The sequence below is a fragment of the Sarcophilus harrisii genome, chromosome 4 (assembly GCF_902635505.1).
Source record: "Sarcophilus harrisii chromosome 4, mSarHar1.11, whole genome shotgun sequence".
In the NCBI taxonomy this organism is placed as follows: Eukaryota; Metazoa; Chordata; class Mammalia; order Dasyuromorphia; family Dasyuridae; genus Sarcophilus; species Sarcophilus harrisii.
The window spans coordinates 94611625-94634392 of NC_045429.1; the positions used below are offsets into that span (position 1 = coordinate 94611625).

Below are 22768 nucleotides of genomic sequence, written 5' to 3' on the forward strand. Positions count from 1 at the left end.
ATAAAATAAGGGGCTCCTTTTTGCTATGTTTGTCTCTTTCTTGTCTCTCACTCTATACAGGGAAAAACAACAATAAAGCACAAAATAATGTTCCTCTTAAGTGAAAATTATTTTTAAAGAACAACTTGCTTTGCCCATGCTGGCACTAAACCAGTGTCTCTAGCACCATGCTCTTATTTGGAAATAAATCTTTTCAACTCTCCAATAAGATAAGTGGCTTGGTTGGGATTAGCAGTGAGGACTCCAGGCTTTTCATCTTGGCTCTGTTCCAGACTCTGGATCTGGCCTTGTTGTTTGTCCTTCACTCTCAAAGAGGACCTGGCCTAGAAAGTGCTTGAAGAACTCACAGAAAATATAATCATCATCATAATAATGTGTTTACATAGCATTTAATATGTACCAGGCACTACAATAAGTATTTTCACAATTATTATTTTATTTGATCCCTATAGCAACCCTAGGAGGTAGATGCTATTATTACCCCCACTTTACAGATGAGGTAACTGAGGTAAACAAATGTTAAGTAACTAAAAGGTCACATGGGTAGTAAGTATTCAGAAGTCATATTTGAATCAGATCTTTCTGACTCTCAGTCCAGTACTTATTTTTTCTATTATTATTTTCCCCCCAACTCATCCTTAATACACACATGCAAGTGTGGGAACAACCCTTGAAGTCCAACTCTTGGATTCTGATATTTTTCATTCCCAATGGTCAGGTTTGTGAACTCAACTAATGTCCCACCTTTATTTTGTAGAAATAAAAGCTCTGTATAGAGATGTCTAGGAGGGAAGGCTACCTTCCCCCTTCCTGCCCCACTGTCTTCTTCATGCAGAAGCTTAATAACCAGCTGTCACAGATGCTATTAAGGAGATTGCTGCTTTGGGTAGGAGGCTGAATTAAACAATCTCTAAAGCACAGCTTCTTAAACTTTTTCCACTCCTGATCCCTTTTCATCTGAAAATTTTTTACACAACCTTGGATGTATATATTTATAAAATTAGTATATAAATCAAATATTTGCTGCTAATAAACCATAACTTCATGTTCCCACATTGAGTTACATGACCCCATGTGGGATCCCGACCCATATAAGAAGCTTTGCTCTAAAATACCACGGAACTCAAAACTTCTCTGATTCTATTCTCCAATCTCTCTCCTTATTCATTCTTACTCTCCTATTGCCCTTATTTTTCAACTTTCCCCTCATCTCCCACTTACAAAACCCTTCAGGGGGTAGGACAAGCTAAGGTATAGCAACAAGGTATAGCAGACAGCCTTAGAGTTGGGAGACCTGAGTTCACATCTCAGTCCTGCTTCTCATTGCCTTCAATGATCTTGGGCAAATAACACTGCATTCTCCTTACTCTAAATGATGAACCGGTTGATCTGTAAAGTCAGTTCCAACTCCGATGACTTACAGACTTTGTTGGAGTTAGAAGATTCCAAGCACCTCAGATGAAGAAACTGAGGCTCAGAGAGATTTTGGTTTTCCCAAAGCCTCATGGTTTTTCGTTACAGAGCCAATACTGAAACCTAGATCTCTTTTCCCTAACCAGTGCTTTCCCCACTCTTCTGCTTAAAGGTGAGGCAGCAGCATGAGGAACAAAGACTAGTGCCGGCACAGAGTAGGTGCTTGAAAGATGCTCGTTTTCTGACTGACCAGGTTTCAGTTCAGTAGTTCATTCTGCTGAAGAGATGGGGAAGCATCGTGGTAACTAAGCTCAGTCTCCAGAAAATAGTTCTGATTTTGTTGTTGGGGACGGGGGAAGAAGTGAAAGTTTCAAATCGCACTCCTGATGCTATCTGTATGACGTTGGGCAAGTCCTTTAACTTCCCCGACCTCGATTTCCGAATCTGTCAAATGTCCAAGACATCTATTGTGACTAAGATCTGAGATCCTATGAAGGGTCAATAAAGGAGAAATAAGCATCCTGGGACTCTTCTTCCATTTTGTCCCAGGAAATCAAGAAGATCACATGCAGAATTGGAGTTGGGGGTGGGGGAAGGAAGGAGGAGGATGTGGTGATATGAGGAAAGGGGCACTAAGAGAGGAGGGAGGATCAATGAGCCAAGGAAAACCTCATTCGTGTAAAGGTTTCCTGCTCTGGCCAGTAAGGAACCTGAGCCACACCACCAAAGAGTCGTTCTTTCTACTTCTGGGAGAGAGGAGAGATGGGGATCTGGGGTGGGGGGAGGGGCAAAGGGAGGGGCGTGGGGAAGGCAAGAAAGAGTTACTGGGAATAGCTTTCCAATGACAAAGTCTGGAAGGGACCCATGCCTCCGCCCCTCTGCGGGTTAAACTGGCACGGGGCGGGGGTGGGGGGGGATCCAAAACAGAGAAGTCCCCCTTCTTCCCTCCCTTCCTCCACCCCTCTATCTCCTCCCCTCCCGGCAGTGGCCTGGCACACCCACCCTCCCCTAAGCCAGCAGCATAAAGGGCTGGCGTGTGCCTCGGGGGCAGCGGGTCACATGGCTCCACCTCCTCGCCGGGGGATCCCGGGGGACCGCACTTTGTTCAGGATGCTGCCGTACCCATTGTGGAGGCACAGCCCGCTGCTGGCTCTGTGAGAGGGCTCGGAGAGGAGGAGGAGGAGGAGGAGGAGGGGGAGAACGGGGACTAGGACGAGGACGCAGGCAGCCGCCTCCGGCCGCACTTCGGCTCAGGGGGCCGGCTCTGGCGGCCAGGGGGAGCCCCTGAACAAACTTTGTGAGGCGCGAGGGAACGTCGTGGGGCAGCTCGGGGAGCGGACGAGCTCTGCCTCTGGAAGATGGGCAGCTCCCACCGGGATGCATAAGCGGACCTGGAGCACGGAGCCGAACCACGGTGAGTGGCTTCCCTGCCATTTGGCTGACTGGGCTCGGAAGGTCCCGGCATCTGAGTCACCACAGGCTTGTTGGGGTTGGTGGCTCGCGGAAGAATCCGAGAGGTCTGACACTTGGGGTTCCAGCTGAGGCTGATGGGCAATGTCCGAGCTTGGGCAGGGGCTGGCTTGGCGGAGAGAACCGATTTGCCTACTGGTGAGAGAACGGGGAGGGGGAGGCAGAGACAGAGAAAGAGACGAGACAGAGTGACAAGAGACAGACAAGCAGACAGAGACAGACACTGAGAGAAACAGAGACTGAGGCAGAGACAGAAACAGTTTATATAATAAGCATAGAAAGCTATAGATGTAAGCCTGACAACAAACTCATCAAACATAGCCTATGTTGGCTCTTATTAAAACAGTCAACTTTAGAACTATGTTTTTCCACCTCGGTCTGATACAAATATAAGTGTTTTGAGCTTCTATGAGAGTCGACTCAAAGTAAAATATAACATATTACATTTCCCACACTCTATTCCCACATCTACAACTCCCATCCTTAAAGCTCCCAATGCCACTGAACTCTTTCTAGCTTGTTGCCTAGTTGCTGACTAGCTGTAACAGAAGGGATTGGAAAAGGGGGACATAAGAGGGGGTGGCCCTGGGCAGGTGACTTTGTAGGGTGTTTTAGAATTTGCCTCCTGTCAAGTCCTTTGGATTGGGCCAGGACACATCCCCAATCTTCCAGCTTCTCTGTAATGGTTTCGGTTTTTTATTCTGCTGCTTTTCTTTCTGGTATCAATCCCCTCCTACCCTTAGCCCACCAAATATCTGCTGTCTGGGACTTGAGGAAACTTGTGGGGGAGTAGAGTTTATTAGAGGATCATTCTAGAGATTTAGATCCTGGAAGGAAAAGGGAGGGTGACCAAAAAAAAAAAAAAAAAAAGCCAGCTAAGCTCTACACAGAACAAATGTGGAAAAGAAGAATTTGGGGGGAAGGAGGGAGACGATGAGTCAGTTTACCCAGCAAAGAGGGAACCTTGTTCCCCAGAGCTGAATCCAAGAACATCAGCTGGTGGGGAAAGCAGGCTTTGCTAGGACATTCACTGGGCTCAGCTGGCTGGCGTCCTAGGAATACGGGAATCAACTCCATCTCCTTGCTGATAATGCGTTGTTTATCTTGCTTCCTGTTTCAATGATTCGAGATGCCATTGGCTCATTGGAACTTAATGCTGAGAATGACTTACACACGACTGCTGTACAAACAAGAGCCTTACTTTTCTTTCCTTTGCTCATATCTTGAGATTATCCAGCACCAAGGATCTCACCTCCAGATTTCACACATCACACAAGAGATGCTTGTATCAGAGTTACGGAGTTGACACAGGACTCCACAATTTAGGAATCTCTGTCAGGATCGTTGATTTCCCTTTGTCCAGGGATCTAGGAAAGCAGTGTTAAAGCTTTGTTAAACTGCATCTGTCAGGTGTCTTGATTTGGGTCAGAAAGTTTGTATTTTGGTCACTTCTGTTTTGTGGAGTTCAGTTTGGGTTGGAAAGCACAGGGAAATTTTCACAGCAAAACTGTACCACCATCAACATCCCCCTTAAAAAAAGATGTTCTTTGCAGTTGTATTTCTTTCCAGCATTGGTTTCTAAGAGGAAATCTGGATTGTTCAAGACTTCTCTATTTAGATGTATACTACCTCATTTTTACATAATGCTTTATGGTTTACAAAGGGCAAACTGGCTTGTCATTATAACCTTGGTAGTTAGGTGCTATTGCTACTCTTGTTCTATAGATGAGGAAACCGAGGATTAAAGAAGCTAAGTGACTTGGCTAAGGTCATGAAGCTAGTGGTGTCTGATGCCAAAAATGAACCCAAACAGTTCTGATGTTAAATCCAAAGCTTTTTTTTTTCTATAGCCTACTGCCTCTGTGTTATTACTAACACTCTGAGTAACTTGAAGAGTGCTATTTATATATTTTACATCTTGTTTTTTCTTTACATAAAAGGAGAATGGGGAAACTTGCTATCTTCAGACATAGTTGGAAGATGCTTTGAGATCTTCATTTACCTAAACAGAGAGAAACTCACTACTTACTAACTTACTCATTAATTTACTGTATGACCTTGGCTAAGTTACTTCCTTTTTCTAGACCAGTCTAGAAACTTAGAAACCTTCATCTGTAAACTGAAGAATTTAGAGTAGATGGTCTCTGAGATCCTTTCTAGCTCAAAAAAGTTGTCATTCTCAATCCCCAGGAACCCTCGGGCCCCCAACTTCAGGGTTTAACTCAAGAGTTGATGGTGAACCATCTAGTTTTGTCTTTTATTTTATTTTGTGAAACCTGGTCTGAAGCAAGGTTACCACTCTTCAGTTTGAGAAGGAAAAACCACTTGGACCCTGGCCAGCTTCAAACATTTTGGCATTATCTGGGTTCTGGGTTTCTCAGGCAGGGAGTTTAGTCTCCTTGGGGAGCCTCTGAGGGAAACTAAAGTATTGTTTTTCCTTTTCTTGTCTAAACCTCCCCCACTCCTAACCCAGCAAGCCCACATCCTCTGGAGGAAGCCTCTGGGGTCCCCTTTAACGCTGCCTTAAACGAAAAGGAACACCCTAGCCTAAGAGGGTCTCTTGTCTGTGTATCTGAAAAATTCTTATATATACATATATGTGTGTTTATACATATATGTATGTGTATGTATATATGTGTGTAGTATTTATATATATTCTCTATATATTTTTCTCTCCCTTCTTCCTCCTCCTCTCTCTCATTCCCTCCTTTCCACCCTCTCTCTTTCTTTCCCTCCTTCCTCTTCTTCACTCCTTCTTCCTCTCCCTCTGTCTTTCTCTTTATCTCTGCCTCTCTGTCTTTCTTTCTCTCATTCCTTCCCTTTCACCCCCCTTTCTCTCTTTCTCTCTCTCTCCCTCACTCTTGCTCTCTCCCTCTGTCTTTCTCTCTGTCTCTGTTTCTCTTTCTCTCTGTCTCTCTCTCTCACTCACTCATACACACACTTTCTCTCTTTTTATATATATGCATATATATTTATGTTAATATAGTTCTATTCTCCTTTTCTTCATTTTTTATGAAGATTCCACTTTAAAGTCCTATTTGAACAGTGCTGAATGATACAAGCAGTGATTGGTACTTAGCTATGTCCCTGGTGCTTCTCATATAGAAATCTCTGCAGATGTTACCTAGGAGCAAATGTTACTAACCAAGGGAGGAACAGAAACTCAGCAAGGAAAAGAACTACAGTTTTTCCATAGAAATCAATCACTTACCCCTATTGCCTCTGGATAGAAGGAACATTGAGAACTCAAAAGTGGAGCAACACTTGGCAAAAGGACCACCTTTTCAGTCCTTTGGTTTTTTTTTTTAAGCTCTACTCATCATAGAACAATAATTAAAAACATTTTCCTTCCTTTATTCTCATGGATATACACATATTTAGATGTAGAAGTGAACATACATATATACATACACACATATATATACATGTGTGTGTGTAAAGCAACAGTAAATTCTAAAGTGAAGATTACCACAGAAACCCAGAATTTCCCAGTCTCCCAAATCTAATCTGTTCCCTTGACCTACCAAGAAGGCTGACTCAGGCCTTGTGAGGACATTCCAGTTTCCTCTGAGGTGGCAGGGATTTTGATACCCTGTTTCCTGTGTTTCCTGAGACGTGAAAAGAAGCAGGGTGACTGTACCCTGAGCCATTCTGATACACCACTGAGTGCCATATCCCAGTCACACATGCATTCTTCCAAATTCATTTGCTTTCTTTTTAAATATAAGACAAAATCCCATAGAAGAAAATTTAAAGTTACTAAATGCATCTGGCCTGGCACAAGCCCACTAATAACAAGATGTTCCCCACTTCAAAGGACTCTGAGACTATGTATTGAGGCCCAGCATTCTAAAGTTTCTTTCATTAGGACTGTTTGCAGCTGACAAAGTCAGGCCATTGAGAGAGTTAACATGACTTATTCAAGGAGTAACCCCCTCCCCAGGGAAGTCAGCGTCCAAGATAAAATTCTTATTCCCATGTAGATGAGTTTCAATCTCCGAAACTCATCCCAAACCAGGGAAACTCAGCAGGTTTGAAACCCACTTATACAAGGTAGCAGATTCCTGGTTGTTAAAGGCAAGAGTCAGTAAGACTGGAGGTAGGAGTTCTGTCACTCTGCTGATTTCTCACTGGGGACCATTAACCCTCAGTGTCTTTGCCTAGCCTGCTAACTCCAATCCCGGTACTTTGTGGCCAAGTACACAGTGGTGGTGCCATGGATAGAGTGCTGAACCTGAAATTAGGAAGACCTGAATTCAAATTCAGCCTCAGACACTTAAAAGCCCCCAAGGTCTTAGTGCTTTTAAAGTTCAAAATAGCATTAAGACTTTTGGATCAATTTGTATAATAATATAAGGTAAAGAGGGAGAAAACACTAACAATTTAGGCATTTCAGGGATCTTGTAGGACATGGAGGTTGAAATGAGACTTGAAGCAATCTCTTAAGATTCAGAAGTAGGAAGGCATGAGGCATGAGGAAACATCACTATGTAAAGACCCAGAGGTGACAGATAGATAACCTCAGCACCCAGAAAGGGGAGTTCACGAAGGCAATAACATGAAATAAATTTGGAAAGGTAGGAAGTATTATAAAAACTTTTTAAAAATGTTTCATTTATCTCAAAAGTTTTTTTTCAAATATATGTAAAGATAATTTTCAACATTTATTTTTGTAAGACTTTATATTCTAAAATTTTCTCCCTCCTATCCTTATCTCCCCCCTCCCCAAAATAGCAAGCAATCTGATATAGGTTAAATAAGTAGAATCCTTTTTAATGTATTTCCATATTTGTTATATTGTACAAGAAAAATCAGACCAAAGGGGGCAAAAAACCATGAGAAAGAAAAAAACAAGCAGAAGGTGAAAATACTATCCTTTGATCCACATTCAGTCTCTATAGTTCTCTCTTTCGATGTGGATGGCATTTTCCATCACAAGTTTATTGGAATTGCCTTGTTGAAAAGAGCCAAGTTCATCAAAGCTGATCATTGTATAAAGTTGCTGTTACTGTGTCCAATGTTCTCCTGGTTTTGCTCACTTCACTCAGCCTCAGTTCATGTAAGTCTTTCAAGGCTTTATATGAAAAGCTTTAAATGCTGCTAAAAAATTGGTCCTAAAAACAATAAGGATCAACCAAAGCTTCTAGTTAAAGGAAGTAACCATCCATCTTATGTTTTAGAAGGATATTCGGCTGAGTTGAGGATGCTAGTAACAAGAGGAAGGGGATCTAGAGAGGCAAGGGGAAGGGAGCAGGGCACAGCCAGATGAGTGGGTTTATGCATTCCAATTGGAAGAGGGACTAAACCTAGGATTTCATTGATATTAGGGAACTCCCAGATAACATATCCCAGATATCCCTGCTGCTATGGGCAGGCACCTTTTCAGCAACTTATATTAGAGAATTGCCTAGAGAACTAAAGGATTAAATAATTTGGAATAAAACTGTGTCATAAGAAATGATGAGTTTGATGATCATAGAAAAACATGGACAGGCTTATGAGAAATAAAAAAGAGTGAAATGAGCAGAACCAAGAGAATGATGATTCCCACAACAGCAATATTGTTTTAAGAACATTTATGAGTGAATAAGTCTATAAATACCCAAATAAACTACAAAGGAAATATGAAGGAAGATGCTATCTACATCCAGAAAAAGAATTGATAAATAGAAGCACTTAGAATAATTTTACATATAAGCATGTATGTTTACACACACACACATTTGTGTGCCATTTCTAGGATTGGGGGAGAGGAAAAAAGGAAAAAAAAGAGATTTACAAGATTATTTTATATTTAAGAGGCATAGCAAGTTATATATAAGAGCTTTGCAGTTTCATGTGTAGTCATCTTTTTTTATTATACTAGATTATGGAAATGCTTATTTTATTCCATAAATAGTAAAATAAATAAATAAAAATTTAACAAGTAACTTGCACAGGGTCACATGTGCATTGTAAGAGGCAGTTTTTCTTAGCTTCAAAGCCAGCTCTACCCACTATGCCATAGTTGCCTCTCTCTATGTTCCAGTGACAAATAATTTTGTTTTCTGTATTAGCTGTATTTTTTCTTACAGTTTATTATAATAAAGATAGTCTATAATAAAGATAGAAAGGCAAGGAGGAGACTCTCTTTTGAAAGAGTTGGGGAAAGCCACTTTCCCCTTTCTGTCTTTGCTATAAGAGAAGCAAAACAGCTGATCCAGGACACCTCTGCTCAGGCTAAGGGAAGGTCCCAAATCTGGCAAATGATTGCCTTATCTCCTCTGCTCTGATCCTCCACTTTCCCCCAAAATTCTGGAAATGAAGGATGTCTTCTATACCCTCACCTTAGCAGCCTCCTATAGCTGTGTCAGGACCTCTTGTCTGGCCTATCCCCCCCTCCTCCATTTGCCCCTCCCCCCTTTTCTGGATTTACTCAGCCTTAGTAAGCAGTTATGTATGTGTCTGCATAGCTCTCTCTCTACCCAGCTGGGAGGGACTGGGAGACCTGCCTAATCTCCATAAAACACTTAGCTGTCCCAGGGGAGAAGGAAGGTTCAGTGAGACTGGGAGGGCATAAACAGCCAGCTCTGATGCTAATGGGGTCCAGGCTGACAGAACACTGAATGGCGGGAACCTCCTACACCAGGGTGTGTACCACCTTTGCCTGTGGCCCCCAAGGCATTATTATTGAAGGCCCCCAGAGTTTCAACCCCAAAAGATTTTGTGACCCAAGAACCCCAAAATTATCTGAGCTTTTTAAAATGTCCCCTTTATATTGTGACTCCTTTCAGATGGAAGCGTTTCAAGAAAAAGTAAACAAGTATTTATTTTGTGACCCTTGTTATAAGATTTTTCATACGATTTAGTTGAGGGGAAAGGCAATCTGTTTTAGGCCCTCTTCAGTTATTTTATGTACTGGAGCTTTCCAACCTGGCTACCTTTCCAATATACATTACTCCCTATCATATGATCTTTGTCCCACCAATGAGACCTTTTCTCATATAGTTCCACTAATGAAGTACCTTATCTTCCACCTCCGGGTCTTTGTAGAGGCTGCCCCCATGCCTAAAATCACTCCCACTTGACACCTGAGTGTTAGAATCCTTACTTTCTTCAGAGCTGAGTTCACATCCTGTCTCCTACAGGAGACTTCCTGATCTCTTCCCAAATTTTATTTATCCGTACTTTTAGTATTAGTATGTTTATTATTAGTATTACTCATATTTATTATGTTTAGATCTGTCTCTCCTCTGATAGAATATAAGCTCCTTGTGGGCAAAAATTGTTTTTTTTATTTATTTATTTATTTTGGTATTCCACATCCAGTGAGTGGTACAAAGTAAAGGTTTAATAAATACTAGTTGTTTGATAGCAGACAGTGGATTTAATATTTAGGGGCATTAATTTTACAATGTGCTGACACATCTTATGTGTTCATTTGTTCTGTCTTTACCAAGAATTTGCCTCCCTATACATACACCCTTCTTGAAGTCCCGTGATTCTCATTTTTTGCCACCCACTTATGCTCGGCTTCCTATTTTTTTTTTAAGCATGAAATCTCAATAATGGATCAGTTAACACCACATGAAGCTCTGAGTCATCTCCCTGCTTCCCTTCAGCAGCCAAAGAGGCCACTCTAGGGACCTTCAGAGTGACGAAAGAAAAGGGAGGAGGGAGAGCAGAGGAAGAGATGTGGACAGTCTAACTAAATCCATACTCATTCCCCAAACCAGACAAAAGCCTCCGCTTTGGTTTTGATGGCAGGGCTGGACTGATACAGAGAGGGAGGACCTCTTAAAAAGTCCGAAAAGAGCAGCCCAGAAAGAACACTTCTCTACAGGGTGATTCTGCCTCACTGAGGAGGATAAAAATCATAGGATCATAGATTAAATCTGGAAAGCATTGTAAAGGCCATCGGGTTCAAGTGACTTATATAAGATTAAGTGACTTATACAAGATCACTCTTCTTGGCTCCAGGTTTAGCCCTGAGTCACCTGGCTACCTCTAGTAGTAGATCTCAGAGGCAGGGCTGGAAGCTACTTCTTCCTAACACCAGGACTGCTCTCCCAATCTCCCAATTGTGACATGTCCTGTTTTTTTCCCATGACTGCTCCTTGTAGCAGAGACTCTAATCTGAGGTCTGTGATTTGGGTTTTTAAAATATTGAATATTTTGATAGTTGTATTTCAGTATAATTGATTCTCTTTGCTATTCCACATATTTTATTTTACACATTTTAAAACCTTACTCTGAGAAGGGATCAGTATATCTCAGGAGACTTTCAAGGGGTCTGTGACCCAAAGCAGGCTAAGAAGTCCTTGCTTTAGGGAATAAATAGTGGAAATCATTGTCATATGATTAACAGAGGTTTTCTGCTGTGTAGGGAGCTGCTATAGGCTGAGAGTGAGTCAAGAAGGTGAGGAGGATATTTCCCACCTGCATTTGGTCTCCATCATCCCATAGGGACCCTTCCTAATGATTATGATTGTGCCCCACAGTGCTGTAGATTATCCCTCCTTCCTCAAAGTTGGCTCACCCCCACTCAGAGATCCATTTCCTCTTGACAGTGTGATTATCGTGGCCTTTCCTGGGTCAGGCAGAGGGGCCCATCCAGAGTTGGCAAAGGAGGAGAGAAGTCAAGCCTGACTGTGTGTACCCATGAGAAGCCAGCTGCTCAGCCATCTGCACACTGGCCTCTAGAATGGGCTAATCATGTTGGCATCTAGTGGGGGGCATTTCCTGAGCAGCCATGTACCCCAAGGGCCATGAGGGGGAGGGGACACATGCAGCAGCAGACCATGAATCGAGAATCTACCCTACAGACTGGCCAGTCTGCTCTGAATTGTATGGTCACACCCTGGACCATTTGGGCTACTAGACTGCAAGCCTCTGGGGACCCTGGGGGCGGGGAGACAGGCTGGGGCTTTGTTCAGCACATCTCATCTATTGTCCCTTCTGGCCTGTGTTTCTAGGCCGTTATAAATAGTACTGGATGAGGCAGGAAAATCCACAGATGTGACTGAGGGGAAGGGGTGGGGCGCATTAGAGAGAGAGGATGCAGGAGAGTGAGAGGTTTGAAATGATGGAAGAGAAACCTGTGGACCTGAGTACAGTACGAACTGAGCTGTCTCCATGGTAATGGACCACTGGAGGAGAGCCCAGCCAGGAGACGCTCCAGAGAGGGCCTCAGGTCCAGGAGCCAAACATCAGACTGACAGAATATGAAGCCAGAAAGGCCTCCTGCTGGGTATCGGACCTGAGCTGCCAGCTCCCTTCTCTAATGGAGGTTTCTTTTTGCAGCTCAGAGAGCAACCTGAGCAAGGCTACACCTTTGCTGCCTCCCTATCTACAGACTCCCTAAATCAGGGGTCCTCAAACTTTTTAAATAGGAGGCCAGTTCACTGTCCCTCAGACTGTGGGAGGGCCGGACTATAGTAAAAACAAAACTTTTGTTTTGTGGGCCTTTAAATAAACTTCCTAGCCCTGGGTGAGGAGGATAATCGTCCTCAGCTGCCGCATCTGGCCCACGGGCTATAGTTTGAGGACCCCTGCGCCCCTAAATCTTTGTGCTTTTCTTAGAGTTCCATCTAAAACACCTCAGCTTTAAGTAATGTGCCTGGAAGCAGCCCTCACATTGACTGGGAGTAATAGCCATCCAATCCAAGGGAAGTCTCTTTTTCCAAAGCAGACTGCATGGGGGTGGGGGAAGAGGGGGAATAGGAAGGGCTCTAGTCTACCTTTTCTGTCTGTCTCCTCCTCCCCAGCCCTGATTAATCAACAAGCATTTAGTAAGTGTCTATTTTGTGCCAGGCACTGGAGAGGCAAAGAAAAAAGTGAAAAAACCTCTGTTCCCAAGATTATATATTTGAATATAAATATGAATATTACTGAATATAATAATGAACTTAACTGAATATATTTAGCATGTATTAAAAGTTGTCAATCAGAATCTATGAGACTAAGGGGATTGTTGTTATTCGTCTTTCCATCTCAAAGAGGACCATGGCATCAGGAAGGTGATGTCATGACTTGCAAGTGAATTAGATTTCAGTGAGGGAGGACTGTGCAAAGTCACCAGCCTCGCTTTCTCCTCCTGAGCCTTGTGGCCAGATGGAGTGGCCAGACAGAGATCAGTTCATCTAGAGATGGCTCTGGATGCAGTGGGAGACCTTGTTCTTTTTAAGTTAAGGTCTTTCCCAGGTCTCTGAGACAACACCCATTCAGTGACTGAGACTAGATAAAAAAATGAGGCAAAGAATGACTTTTTTTTAGCCTACTTTTAAAAAAACAGTCTTGGAGGGGAAGCCCTCAAGGTTTCTGGCCAAAACATGAACAATTGCTATTTTTACTAACTCAGAACCATCAGGGGTCCAAACAGCGACCAAGTGAGCTATTTTTACTTGACTGGGTAAAAGAGGTAATCACACTAGAGGAATAGAGAGCATCTCAATGAAGTTCTGAAAATCTTCTCAGCTTTTTAAGTTCCCATATTCTTGTTCTCAAAGTCCCTCCATTCTGAGTTCCTTGGCTGAATTTGTCAGAGATACATTAAACTGATTGTAGGAACCTCACAGACCATCTCATCTGTTAAGCTACAGTCAGGATTCAGACTTAACTCCTCTGATTACAGATTACACTCTGATTATACTGGACAACCACATTACCTGATGCAGCATTAGCCTTCCAGGGTAGTAATAATAGGTGGTATTTCTTTAGATAGCACTTTAAGATTTGCTGATTACATATGTTACCTCATGTGATCCTCACAACACCCTGCCTGTGAGGTAGGTGCTGTGATTATCACCATTTAAAGGTCAAGAACTTGTCAAGTGACTGTGATACATGTTAGTCTGGACTATGAAACTTGGTGTAATGATGGGTCTGGGGATTAATCTCAGACAGATGTGAGCAAATTGGGCAAAATGTGTTCAATATGACTTATTCCTCTGTCTTTAGATGTGAAAGTCAAACATCAGAATAAAAACTCTGCCCTGTGTGTGTATTGGAGGCAGGATCTGAATTCAGATCTTCCTGACTCAAGTCCAGCACTTTACATTACATATGTCTGCCTGCCAGTAATGTTGGGAACTCTTGGACAAACTTTTCTTTGTCTTTACTGCTTCTTCTTGTAGACCACCACATTTCTTTCCACGGGACTACTGGACCCTTAACATCACAGATTGTCAAAATTAATGGGATCTTAGAGATCCTCTACTACCTCATTCTAGAAATAAGGAAATGGCAAAATCAAATAAGAAGCTATGTAGAGTTGTGTCAAGATTTGGAGCAGAGGACTTGGATTCAAATATCTCTGCCATTTCTACATGTCATGTCCTCTGTGGCCTGCCCAAGATCACCCAGGGAGTAGGTTACTGAAACTCAGATCTAGTTTTCTTTCTCCTCCAGCCCCCTGCAGCAGTGGACAGCTGGAATATGTGGAGGAAAAGATCACTGGTTCCCCTGCAGAACTGAAACTTGTTCTCAGGCATAATCCGAGCTGGCCTGGCAGGTCCTTGGACGGCCAGTTCAGGAAAATAATCCAGAGTTGAGTACAAGATGCTAAACTCATCTTGTGATTGGGATGGGAGAGGCAGGGTTTTTATTTCTAATGTTTGACTTTCACATCTAAAGGCAGAGGAATAAGTAGTATTGAACAAATTTTGACCAATTTGTTCCCATCTGTCTGAGCTTTATCCCCAGACCCATCATTACACCAAGTTTCATAATTCAGACTAAGATATATCATAATCATCAAGATTAACTTTAGGTATATTCTGCCCTCTAACTAGAAGAAGTGGGGTCAAAACCCTGGGATCCTTCCTTTTCCCAGAACCTTGCCTCTCACCCCTGTATTAGAGATCAACTACCCCCCTCTTCACACGCAACATGATTGTATTTTCCTCGAACCTACAGCCCCCTCTGAAAAATTCCTAGTTATATCTCTGTTGAAAACTGATAGAGAAGGTGACTGTGTTCAGAGAAATAGGGCAGGACTCCAGGGCATTCATTTTCTGTCATGGTGAATTGAGACAAGTCATTTGTATTATATTCTTCAAAGGGAAACTTGGCAGTGAATGATCATTGTCCTCATCATCCAGTAGCCTTTCTGACACAATATAATACAGATATATGAAGTGCCAAGTGTTCAGAGACCCAAGATAAGAACTGGGGTGATAACTTCCCTTATCAAATGGAGTCTGGATGGCAGAGTTTAGATAATGCAGAATTCCTGCTCTCCTACACCCTACTAGGGAATCGAGACACTGATAGGGATTTCTGTGAGCTCTTTGGAAGTAGACCTTAATTCATTTACTGCATTTCTATCCCTAACACCTAGCATACAGTAGGAATTAAATGCTTGAGAATTGATTAATTTGCAATACAAACGTCTTATTTCATGCAGAGTAAATTATACTGACAGAATCCTTCCTGATAGGGACTTAATGTTTATAACAGATAACACTAATATGAATAGACATGGAACATATTCATAAATAGCTGCATAATAAATAGTAAATGAAGGTTTAAGTAAACAAGGTTAGCAATTTCAATAGTTTATGAATGAATGAGTGAATGAAAAAACATTATTAAGCACTCACAATTTGCCTGACACTGAGCTAAGCACTGGGAATACAAATATAAGCAATAGCTCCCTGTTAGATATTTGGAATAATAGTGGTATAAGTAAAGAGGAACTGCAATTAGGGTAGGGAAGGTGAGAGGTTTATTGGATTTTCATAATTGGATGGAATGATGATAATTATAGCTAACATTTATACAGTGTGTCCCAAAAGTCTTAGTGCACTTTAAGCTTATTAAATGTTAAATTAGCTAAAAATTAAATTAGCACGAAAACTTTTGGGACACCTTGTAGCGTACCTTAAGGTTTACAAGGTACTTTGTATATATTATCTCAGTGGAGGATGTTGGGAAAGCATTTAGCCCCCTTTCTTTCCCATCAGCCTGGGAAACAGAAGGGGGAGGATTTCAGAAGCATCTGGAATAATATGAAAAGCATCCTGAAAACAAAATATTCCAGGTGTGCGGTACAGCTTAGAGGAAAACCGGAAAGTGGGAGTGAGAGGCTGAAATGGGTGTTGAGCTGAAATTACTAGAGAAAACAATAAATTCATTTAGGTTCCAAAAAAATCAATCAAATCAATGAAAAAAAAAAACAATCAAAGCCAAGTATGGAAGGATCAAAACTAAATTCCTTTGTCTTTTAAAACCTCTCAACCTTCCCATCTTCTTATATATTTTTCTCCTTCCTGTGCTCTGTGCTTTGGCCAAACTGATCTCCATGCTCTTCCTTGCACTTCGCATGTACCTCTCCATTTCCCATTCAAAGTAGATTAAAATGTAGTTGGGAATAGTTTAACAAAATAAATAAAGATAGAAAATCCCAAACAAATCTTCTGTTATATTGTAAGTCAATATGTTATTTTGATTTGAATTGGACACTGCTGATAAGATAGAAGACTTGGTCTTAGAGTTAAGAAGCCATGGGTCCAAGTCTTTAACTTTTACTAGCTCTGTGAATACAGGGAAGTCATTTTTCCTCTCAATGTAACTCTCTAAAATGATACATTATAAATTGCTGATCTGTATCGATTTTTTTTTTTTGGCTGAGACAATTGAGATTAAGTGACTACCCAGGGTCATACAGCCAATAAGTGTTAAGTGTCTGAGGCTAGATTTGAACTCAGGTCTTTCTGACTTAAGGGCTGGTGCTTTATCTACTGGGCCTTTATCTACTGATTTGTATTGATGGAGCATTCACACTGGCAGTGCTCTACAAAAAAGAAATCGTGGGTTCAGATCTGTTTCTGAAATGGGGGAGAAGCAATCTCATTATACTTTGCATTGGTCAGATCAGGTCTGAAGTATTATGTCCCAGTATGGGCAGTCTAATTCAGAAGGATATTGATAAAATTGAATGTATCCAGAGGAGAACAAGGATAGGGAGATGATGGAGGAAATTTGCCATATAAAAATGAGTTGAAGGAATTAGGAGTGGTTAGCTAGGAAAAGAGAAGACTCAGAGGGGAAATAATGACTGTCTCAGAATATTTCATTTTCAAATCAAAAAGATGTTTGATTTGTTCTCCTTTGTCTTTTAGGACTGAATGAGGACTAATGGGTAGAAGCTGCAGAGAGACAGATATCTGCTCATTATAATGAAAAATGTAATTAAAGGTGTCCAAAAGTGAAATGAGTTCATCCAAGAGATGAAAACTCCCCTTTTCAAATGGAGAGTGGAAGACCACTTGTAATAGTTATTGTGAAAAACAATTCCTTTTGGATTCAGATTAAACTTGGTAACTTGTGGGATCTCTTCGAAATGAAATTAGAAAATGGGAAGAGGTGATTTAACTGAAGTAATCTAGGATACCGTGGTAAAGAACTTTGAAAACCTGGTAAAAGATCAAATCTCTGATCCAACAGAATGAGGCTAGTAGTAGGGTCAGAGTGTTTTCACAGCAATATTTAGTTCATAAGGTCAGTGGTAGAGTCAAAGTCTGATGAAAAGGGACAACGAGAGACAGAAGAACTAAAAGATAAAGAGAATTGGATAGGTAGAGAGATGCGATTTTAAACCATCCCATCAGTCAATAGTGGAATAGTGGAAGGAGCTCTGGATTTAGGATCAGAAGATCATGATTAGCTGCTCTTCTAAAATTAGAGCAGCTAATAACTTCTTGATCTGTTATAATGATAATTTCATGCTCCAAAAGGTGGAGGAACCAACATGAGGAAATTCAATTAGGGATATGATTCTCATTAAGATGAGAAACTGGTGATGGGATGGAAATGGAAGGAGAATTGTGGGAAGTGACTGCTCTTTTCTAGAGCTAGTGATAGAGAGGAAAGCTAGTAATAGCTTGACATTCACTATCCATTTGGGGACCCCAGTTTTCAAAAGGTTCAGAGAAAACATGGGTAGCTTCCCATGGAGTAAAATTACATAGAGGGTCAGGGAGCTCAAAGAATTCTCAAGAATGAAATTCTGAAGACATAAATAGAAATGATTCCAAAGAAATTCAAGAATTATTGAAGGATTGATATGTGGATACATAGAGAATGTATCAATTTAGACTTTATACACATACACACAGAGAGACTATGGAAGCAAGGGAAAATTACAGAAAAGGAATATGAAAATATAAAATGTTCCCATAAGCCTGTAAGAATAGTAGCAGGAGTGCTGAAATTCATTGTAAATTTAGATGGGGAATAAAATCTTGGAACAACAAAAAAGAAACTTTTACTATATTGGAGGAAAGAAAAGAATCAAAGAAAGAATAATATGATGGCTTAAGGCCAAAGGGGCAATGATTGACAACAGAGAAGGGATTGACAAGAGAGAGAAAACAGAGCTTCCTATTTCTTATTTTTCTTAGTTTTTTTCTGTCAAGGAGAAGGACATTTAGACTGCCCCCTTCTCTGACACTAACATCACCCTGATGTAGGCCTTGATCACTTCATACCTGGACCACTGTAAAAGTTTGCTGGTGGTCTGCTTCCTTCAGCTCTCTCCCTACTACAATCCATTCTTCACCCAGCTGTCAAATGGGTCTTCTTAAAACCTAAGTTTTAACTATGTTAACAATCATTTTCCCCATTCAACAAACTCCAGAGATTCTCTTTCACACCTCTAAAGTTAACTATAAAATCTATTGTTTGACTTGAATGCCCTTCATAATAGGCTTGCCTCCCTTTCCAGTCTTCTTACATCTTACATTCTCCTCCAAATATTTAACATTCCCATGAAACTGACCTCCTGGCTTTTCTTCCCACACAACATTGCATCTCCCAACTTTGAGCATTTTTACTGACTGTATCCCATACCTTAAATGCTTTCACTACTCATCTCTATCAACCAGGCTTTATTTTTTTCAGGTTCTGGCAAAAATCCTACCTTCTGTAAGATTTCTCTATCCTCCATAGTCTTAATGCCTTCTTTCTGACACTCCCTAGTTTATTTTATATATTTTATACTTATTGTGCATAATGTATAATATATAATATATTATTTTAATGCATTTAATACATTATGTATTTTATGTATACATGTATATAGTATTTTCTCCTTTAGACTGTCAGCTCCTTGAGAATAGGAACTGTTTTTGCTTTTCTTTGTATCATCAACACTTAGCATTGATAAATGCTAATTGACTAACTGGACTAGAAAGTTCAGAACAAAAAAAAATCAGTAGGTTGTTAGTATCTGAGTTAAGGAGATAGTGAGAGGGGACTTGCTGCTTAATAAATTCAAGTCATCAAGACCAAAAGAATTACATCCAAGATACTAAATGAGCTGCCAGATGTGATTGCTTAAGAACTGCCAGTGATATTTCAAAGACTATGGAGAACAGATGAAAAATGTCAGAAAATAACATATCCTGGATTTCCACAAATATGAAGTGAATAGAATCTGTAAACTGTAGTTTGATGAGTTCACCTTCAATTCCTGGAGGAAATTGTTTTTTAAAAAATGGTCAGTGAACATCTAGAAAAGAAACAGCAATTACAAGGAGCTTATGTGCCTTCATCAAAAACAGGTCATACTAGACTAGCCTTATTTCTCTTTTTCACAGAATTACTGAACTAATAGACAAGAGGAATGCCATAGATATGGTTTACCTAGATTATAGCAAAAGATTTGTTAAAATCTCATATGCTGTTCTGGTGGAAAAGATAATGATGGGCTAGGTAAAGTTAGATGAACTAGGATTTGGTTGAATGGCCAGAATCAAAAAGGAGTTAATCATAAGCTTAGACTTCTCCAGAGGAGAGTCCTTGGGATCCATGCTTATCTCTGAACTGTGTAATATTTTTATCAGTGACATCTGCACCACTATCAGTAACTTGAAAGACATGGATGGTAGATTCAACAAATATGTAACTGACACAAATCTTTGGGGAGGATGATTAGATGAGTCAAGATCCACAAAAGATCTTAACAAACTAGAACACTGGGCTGAATGAAACTATTAAAATATAATTGATTTATTTGGAGACAATTTGGGTTAAATGACTTGCTAGGGTCACACAATTAGTAAGTGTCTGAGGTCAAATTTGAACTCAGGTCCTCCTGACTCCAGGACCAGTGCTCTATCCCCAAACTTCTTAAACTGTGGGTCATGATCCCATACAGGGTCATGTAACTGAACATGGGGTTGTGTGAAATTATGGGGTATTACCAGTAAATGTTTGATTTGTATACCTGTTTTACATACCTATATACTTGTGGTCATGTAAAAATTTCTTGGGTCATGAGTGGAAAAAAGTTTAAAAAGCCCTGCTCTATCTACTGTGCTATCTAGCTGCCTCTAAAATGGAGTTTAATAGGGATAAATGTAAAGTCTTACACCTGGGACCAAAATATCAACTTCACAAGTACAAGGTGTCCGGGAGATATTGTCAGATAGCAGTTCCATTGAACAAAACCTAGTGGGGCATGGTAGAATACAAGCTCACTATGAGTCGTCAGTGTGATATGGCAGTCAAAGAAGCTTATGTGACTTGGATTTCATGAATCTTCTAGGACAAGGAGGCAATAGGCCTGCTATATTCTGCTCTGGTGAGATCACATGTAGCCTGTGTTCAGTTCTGGGCAGTACATCTTAGGAAGGGCATTGACAAGTTGGCAAGTATCCAGAGGAAGACATCTAGAATATTGAAGGGTCTTGGATCTGTGCCACTGAAGAATCATTTGAAGGAATTAAGGGTATTTAGCAAGAATAAAAGAAAACTCAGGAAATAGGATGGCTGTATTCAATGATAGTATTTGAAGGCCTGTCCTGTGTAACAAGGATTAGGCTTGTTCTGTTTGGCCCCAGAGGGCAGAACCAGGAACAATGAGTGGAAGTCACCAGGAGGCAAATTTAGGCTTGAGGTCAGGAAAAACTTCCTAAAGATCAGAGCTACCAATAAGTACAATAGACTGCCTGGGGAGATAGCATGTCTCCTTCCTCAGAAGAGTCTTTAAGCAGAGCCCTGATGGACATTTGTTGGGTGTGTCATTGTAAGTATTCCTTTTTAACCATAGATTGAACTAGATGTTGAGGGACCTTCCAGCTTCCAAGATTGATCCTGCTTAAACCATGGACTTTGTCATATGACCTTGACCAAATGTATTTGTACAGCAAAGTAGAACATCGGTTGGGAAAAGGAGAGTCTGATGTTGAGAATCCAAGTTGATTACTGAAATAGCTTTGGTGAGAGATGACGGGGGCTTAAAATAGGGTGATCTCTCAGAACTTAAATTTTCTTAACTACAATTATCTCCCTCCTGGGATTATTGTGGGAATAAAATGAAGAGAAAATCCATGGGAAATTTTTCTTCAAACTTTTGCCACTATCTTGCTTTACCAATGGTCAGCAGGCAATAGAACATTTACTGAAGAAGACTGTTCAAGATACAAAACTATATGGCGGGAGCTGAGGATCTATTTGGAAAGATGGAATGGAAGCACAAGGAAAGTCAATTTTGTTGAATAAGTGGTGTCACTGAGTAACAATCAGGATTGCTCAGGGAATGAGAATTAAAGACAGTGGCAATTTGGGCTGCATTCCTGGTTCTTACACTAAGCACCTATATCTTGTCAAGCCAGATACTTCATTCTTCCTGCTCTCTGTTCCTCTTCAAAATGGGATTACAAGCTATTAGCCTTAGAACTGGAAGGAACTTTGGGATTCATATAGTTTGACCCCTTCATTTTGCACAAATGCACACACACACACAGTATATGTATATATGTATTCATGCATGCATACAATTATAAGTGAATATATGCATGTGTGTATATATACATATACATGCATGTATACATTGTGTGTATGTGTGTGTGTAGGTAGATCTATCTATCTATGAAAGACAGGCAATTAAGGTTAAGTGACTTGCTCAGAGTCTCACAGCTAGTAATGTCAAGTGTCTGAGTCAAATTTGATTTCAAATTTGCTCCTGATTCCAGGAGGAGTGCTATTTGCTCTATCTACTGCACCACTTAAGCTTTTCCAATCCCCTCATTTTTTTCGAAAGAGAAAACCAAGGTTCAGAAAAGTTAAATGGCTCTATTTCTTGGGCTCCCTGACTTTCTTCAAGACTTATCTACTGGAGATATTTCCCAGTGCTTCTGGTTACTATAGTTTGCCTTCCCTCTGAAATTACTTCTCTCCTATCTCATATGTATCATTTGTATTCAGTTATTTGCATGCTGTCTCTCTAATTAGAAAGTGAGTTCCTAAAGGACAAAAACATTTTTTTTCCCTTTTCATTTCCTAGCACTTAGCATACAGGAGGCATTTAAAAAATGTTTAATATCTTACTGGTACAATTTCTCACAGAAAATAAGTGGTAGGTTCAAATTCAAAACCTTAGTGTCATCCTTAAATCTTCCCTTTTCTTTACCCCAACCACCATGCTCAGTTATTTGCAAAGTTTGTTTTTTTTTATTAATTAATTAGTTTTTAATGCACATTGCTTTGTGAATCATGTTGGAAGAGAAAAAAATCAGAACAAAAGGGAAAACCATGAGAGAGAGAAAAAAAAAATAACAAACAGAAAAAGAAAGTGAACATAGCATGTGTTGATTTACCATTCAATCTCCACAGTTCTTTTTTCTGGATGCAATTGGCATTTTCTATCCAAAGTTTATTGAGATTGCCTTGGATCACTGAAACACTAAGAAGAGCCAATTCTTTCATAGTTAATCATCATACATTCTTCCTGTTATTTTGTACAGTGTATTCTTGTACTCCTGGTTCTGCTTATTTCGCTCCACATCAGTTCGTGTATATCTTTACAGGCCTTTGTAAAATCAGCTTGTTCATCAAAAATAATATACCATTATCTTCACATATTACAACTTATTCAGGCATTCCCCAATTGATAAGCATC

At 40.5% G+C, this 22768-nt stretch overlaps 1 protein-coding gene across 7 annotated transcripts in view; it reads left to right on the plus strand.

Moving 5' to 3' along the window:
• Nucleotides 1-2371: 2371 nt before the first annotated feature.
• Nucleotides 2372-22768, plus strand: part of NAV1 (neuron navigator 1) — a 352671-nt gene continuing 332274 nt past the window's right edge. For 6 of the 7 annotated variants that reach the window (XM_023501861.2, XM_023501860.2, XM_023501862.2 and 3 more), the window contains exon 1: nt 2373-2827. The gene's annotated coding sequence lies outside the window, so the exon portion shown is untranslated. Of the gene's footprint in view, nt 2828-22768 lie in introns of all 7 variants that reach the window. The other variant, XM_023501863.2, reaches the window with a different exon arrangement.